This window comes from Oncorhynchus nerka, linkage group LG2 (genome assembly GCF_034236695.1).
Source record: "Oncorhynchus nerka isolate Pitt River linkage group LG2, Oner_Uvic_2.0, whole genome shotgun sequence".
In the NCBI taxonomy this organism is placed as follows: Eukaryota; Metazoa; Chordata; class Actinopteri; order Salmoniformes; family Salmonidae; genus Oncorhynchus; species Oncorhynchus nerka.
Window position 1 is genome coordinate 37,419,632 of NC_088397.1, and position 6,000 is coordinate 37,425,631.

The 6,000-nt window shown below is 40.8% G+C and overlaps 1 pseudogene; it reads right to left on the bottom strand.

The window, feature by feature from the left end:
* LOC115144738 (RNA-binding Raly-like protein) overlaps positions 1 to 4,581 on the bottom strand; it is a 55,175-nt pseudogene extending 50,594 nt beyond the window's left edge.
* Between the last annotated feature and the right edge of the window lie 1,419 nt (positions 4,582 to 6,000).

Sequence of the window (6,000 nt, forward strand, 5' to 3'; positions counted from 1 at the left end):
ACACATATGGAATCAGTTAAGAAAAAAATATTATTTACAAGGACAGCCTACTCCTTCCTCCCCATTGGGGAATTGAACTCGTCTCCCACATGCCTGCATTATCTCTCTTATGTAAGGAATTAGGCACTTTCCCTCAGCAACTTTATACTTTTCTTAATAAAATAATTATAAAAATACTATTTCAAAATGCAGATGTTGATTTACAGTGGGGCAAAAAAGTATTTAGTCAGCCACCAATTGTGCAAGTTCTCCCACTTAAAAAGATGAGAGGCCTGTAATTTTCATCATATGACAGACAAAATGAGAGAAAAAAAATACAGAAAATCACATTGTAGGATTTTTAATGAATGTATTTGCAAATTATGGTGGAAAAAAAGTATTTGGTCACCTACAAACAAGCAAGATATCTGGCTCTCACAGACCTGTAACTTCTTCTTTAAGAGGCTCCTCTGTCCTCCACTCGTTACCTGTATTAATGGCACCTGTTTGAACTTGTTATCAGTATAAAAGACACCTATCCACAACCTCAAACAGTCACACTCCAAACTCAATTATGGCCAAAGACCAAAGAGCTGTCAAAGGACACCAGAAACAAAATTGTAGACCTGCACCAGGCTGGGAAGACTGAATCTGCAATAGGTAAGCAGCTTGGTTTGAAGAAATCAACTGTGGGAGCAATTATTAGGAAGTGGAAGACATACAAGACCACTGATAATCTCCCTCAATCTGGGGCTCCACGCAAGATCTCACCCCGTGGGGTCAAAATGATCACAAGAACGGTGAGCAAAAATCCCAGAACCACATGGGGGGGACCTAGTGAATGACCTGCAGAGAGCTGGGACCAAAGTAACAAAGCCTACCATCAGTAACACACTACGCCGCCAGGGACTCAAATCCTGCAGTGCCAGACGTGTCCCCCTGCTTAAGCAGTACATGTCCAGGCCCGTCTGAAGTTTGCTAGAGAGCATGTGGATGATCCAGAAGAAGATTGGGAGAATGTCATATGGTCAGATTAAACCAAAATATAACTTTTTGGTAAAAACTCAACTCGTTGTGTTTGGAGGACAAAGAATGCTGAGTTGCATCCAAAGAACACCATACCTACTGCAAATCATGGGGGTGGAAATATCATGCTTTGGGGCTGTTTTTCTGCAAAGGGACCAGGACGACTGATCCGTGTAAAGGAAAGAATGAATGGGGCCATGTATCGTGAGATTTTGAGTGAAAACCTCCTTCCATCAGCAAGGGCATTGAAGATGAAATGTGGCTGGGTCTTTCAGCATGACAATGATCCCAAACACACCGCCCGGGCAACAAAGGAGTGGCTTCGTAAGAAGCATTGCAAGGTCCTGGAGTGGCCTAGCCAGTCTCCAGATCTCAACCCCATAGAAAATCTTTGGAGGGAGTTGAATGTCGGCGCTGCCCAGCAACAGCCCCAAACATCACTGCTCTAGAGGAGATCTGTCATTGCCAACAAAGGGTATATAACAAACTATTGAGAAACTTTTGTTATTGACCAAATACTTATTTTCCACCATAATTTGCACATAAATTCATTAAAAATCCTACAATGTGATTTTCTGGATTTTTTTTCTTCTCATTTTGTCTGTCATAGTTGAAGTGTACCTATGATGAAAATTACAGGCCTCTCTCATCGTTAAGTGGGAGACCTTGCACAATTGGTGGCTGAGTAAATACTTTTTTGCCCCACTGTATATATTTTTGAATGCATTGAATTATTAAACAGGCAAGTAGTAATCATGGACTAATACAGTATATCAGGGATGCGGGCTTTCCATTTCATGCCAAATCAGGAAATTAAAGCCATTTCTCTGTTTTCAACTCAATAACTTCCCTAGAGCTTTCTCTCCTCTCTCACATCACGATCCTCAGTCTTTTGCTATTTCAGGTGAATATGATAGTCTTTAATTAGCCTTCCTGTGGAATGTCCTCAACCACAACTGCTCTGTGAGGGTGAAGCAACTCGCACTCTCCGTCTATACCTCAAATGGCACCCTATTCCCTATTTAGTGCACTACTTTTAAACAGGGCCCATAGTACTCTAGTCAAAAGTAGGGCACTATATAGGAAATAGGGTGCCATTTTGGGTGTAGGCTCTGCGTCTGTCTCCTCAACAGTAAATAAATAATGATGCCATGTTAGTACTATTCATTAATGAGCAAAGTCAGTGGCTATTAGCATTGTAATGAGTCGTTTGGGTGGAGAAGCCTGTCTCTCAACGCCTATAACTCTCACTTACGATGCGCCGCAAAGCCCCCTTGCCAGTTTGCAGACTTCAGCAAGGTCTACTTGTAAAGTGAATATACTTAGGGTAGTGAACCCCACTAGTGGTCAGACGGCACAGAATAAAGATTGCGCTCAAAGATCACAAATGAATACACTCAACAAATGTTGAAAGGAAGAATACATGTGGGTTACCGCAGCTGGGAATTTTTCTTTCCAGATGCATGGCCTTGATATTTCCCACTTGGACTGAATACAAATTTTGCCATTCCTAACACCAATAGTAGTAAATTACTGTAGCATTAACCTAGATAGCAAAAATGTTCAAACCTAGTAAACATGTTGTTCAACTATACATTGTTAAGCCCTATATATTGAGTTGAACTGAAGGTTTACGGTATAGTCAATGGTATTTTTATATATTAAAAAAGTATATTAAAAGTGTCAACTTTACAAAGAGATCAGTACAGGGTTTGTTATAGTACTGAGGTACTATTCTCTGCACTGATTTACTGGATTTACCAGGTTTGCCTTTTATCTACACTAACATTCAAAAGTTTGGGGTCAGTTAGAAATGTCCTTATTTTTTAAAGAAAATCAATTGTTTTGTCCATTAAAATTGCATCAAATTGATCAGAAATACAGTGTAGACATTGTTAATTCTTATGGATCGGGGTCCGTCAACGGGACAGTTGTAAATCATGCAGCACCTTGTGTCACCATCGCAGATTTTAGAGAAACAACAAATGTCGGTACATGTAAGTGTCTTATATCGGCTGAAAGCGTAAAGTCTAGTTAATATAACTGCACTGTCCAATTTACAGTAGCCATTACTGCAAAAAAAATGCCATGCTATTGTTTGAGGAGAGCTCCTAACAACAAACCCTTTTTTCACCGCGATAGGTTTGATAAATTCACCTCTTACATTCTGAAATCTTGCTCTGATTTGCATATCCTTGCTTCAGGGATTTGGGTATGTCATTTTAGGGGAGAATTGAAAAAGGGGCTATGCCTAAGAAGTTATTAATGTTGTAAATAACTATTGTAGCTGGAAATGGATGATTTTTAATGGAATATCTCCATTGGCATACAGAGGCCCATTATCAGCAACCCTCACTCCTGTGTTCCAATAGCATGTTGTGTTAGCTAATCCAAGTTTATAATTTTAGAAGACTAATTGATCATAAGAAATCCCTTTTGCAATTATGTTAGTACAGCTGAAAACTGTTGTCCTCATTAAAGAATCAATAAAACTGGCCTTCTTTAGACTAGTTGAGTATCTGGAGCATCAGCATACAGTGAGGGAAAAAAGTACTTGATCCCCTGCTGATTTTGTACATTTTCCCACTGACAAAGAAATGATCCGTCCATAATTTTAATGGTAGGTTTATTTAAACAGTGAGAGACAGATAAGGGAAATAAGTATTTGACCCCTCTGCAAAACATGACTTAGTACTTGGTGGCAAAACCCTTGTTGGCAATCAGAGGTGAGACGTTTCTTGTAGTTGGCCACCAGGTTTGCACACATCTCAGGAGGGATTTTGTCCAGCTCCTCTTTGTAGATCTTCTCGAAGTCATTAACAAAAGGCTAAACTGTGTTCCAATATATTTCACTTGTGATTTTCATGAATAGGAAGATTTTCTAGGAAGATTTATGTCCGTTGCGTTATGCTAATTAGTGTCAGATGATGACAACGGTCCCGTTCACGGGATGGGGTGTCACTAGAGGTTAAGGTTTCGAGGCTGACGTTTAGCAACTCGAACCTTCAGCTCCCTCCACAGATTTTCTATGGGATTAAGGTCTGGAGACTGGCTAGGCCACTCCAGGACCTTAATGTGCTTCTTCTTGAGCCACTCCTTTGTTGCCTTGGCCGTGTGTTTCGGGTCATTGTCATGCTGGAATACCCATCCACGACCCATGTTCAATGCCCTGGCTGAGGGAAGGAGGTTCTCACCCAAGATTTGACGATACATGGCCCTGTCCATCGTCCCTTTGATGTGGTGAAGTTGTCCTGTCCCCTTAGCACCCCAAAGCATAATGTTTCCACCTCCATGTTTGACGGTGGGGATGGTATTCTTGGGGTCATGGGCAGCATTCCTCCTCCTGCAAACACAGTGAGTTGAGTTGATGCCAAAGAGCTCCATTTTGGTCTCATCTGACAACAACACTTTCACCCAGTTGTCCTCTGAATCATTCAGATGTTCATTGGCAAACTTCAGACGGGCATGTATATGTGCTTTCTTGAGCAGGGGGACCTTGTTGTCATGGCAGATTTCCTCTTCCTCTGAAGAGGTGTAACAAGGATCGGACCAATACGCAGCGTGGTAGGTGTCCATGGTTTTTAATAATAAAAACTAAACATGAACACAGATACAAAATAATAAAGTGAACTGGCAACGAAATAGTCCCGTGTGGCACAAACACTGACACAGGAAACAATCACCCACAAAATATCCAAAGAATATGGCTGCCTAAATATGGTTCCCAATCAATCTCTAATTGAGAACCAATCTAGGCAACCATAGACATACTATTTACCTAGACAGGGTCCAGCCCCATAAACATACAAACCCCTAGACAAGTCAAAACGCATAAATCCCCCATGTCACACCCTGACCTAACCAAAATAATAAAGAAAACAAAGATAACTAAGGCCAGGGCGTGACACTTGTGTGCACTGCAGGATTCCAGTCCTTCACGGCGTAGTGTGTTACCAATTGTTTTCTTGGTGACTATGGTCCCAGCTGCCTTGAGATCATCGACAAGATCCTCCCTTGTAGTTCTGGGCTGATTCCTCACCGTTATCATGATCATTGCAACTCCACGAGGTGAGATCTTGCATGGAGCCCCAGGCCGAGGGAGATTGACAGTTATTTTGTGTTTCTTCCATTTGCGAATAATCGCACCAACTGTTGTCACCTTCTCACCAAGCTGCTTGGCGATGGTCTTGTAGCCCATTCCAGCCTTGTGTAGGTCTACAATCTTGTCCCTGACATTTTTTTGATTTTTATTTTATTTCACCTTTATTTAACCAGGTAGGCTAGTTGAGAACAAGTTCTCATTTGCAACTGCGACCTGGCCAAGATAAAGCATAGCAGTGTGAACAGACAACAGAGTTACACATGGAGTAAACAATTAACAAGTCAATAACACAGTAGAAAAAAAAAGAAAAAGGGGGGAGTCTATATACAATGTGTGCAAAAGGCATGAGGTAGGCGAATAATTACAATTTTGCAGATTAACACATCCTTGGAGAGCTCTTTGGTCTTGGCCATGGTGTAGAGTTTGGAATCTGATTTGATTGCTTCTGTTGACAGGTATCTTTTATACAGGTAACAAGCTGAGATAAGGAGCACTCCCTTTAAAAGTGTGCTCCTAATCTCAGCTTGTTGCCTGTATAAAAGACACCTGGGAGCCAGAAATCTTTCTGATTGAGAGGGGGTCAAATACATATTAAATACACATTAAAATGCTAATCAATTTCTAACATTTTTGATATGCATTTTTCTGGATTTTTTTGTTATTCTGTCTCTCACTGTTCAAATAAACCTACCATTAAAATTATAGACTGATCATTTCTGTGTCAGTGGGCAAACGTACAAAATCAGCAGGGGATCAAATACTTTTTTCCCTCACTGTATGTGGGTTCAATTACAGGCCTCAAAATGACTAGACACAAAACTTTCTTCTGAAACTCATCAGTCTATTCTTGTTCTGAGAAATTAACCTCTTGAAGCTATGGGGGCGCTATTTCA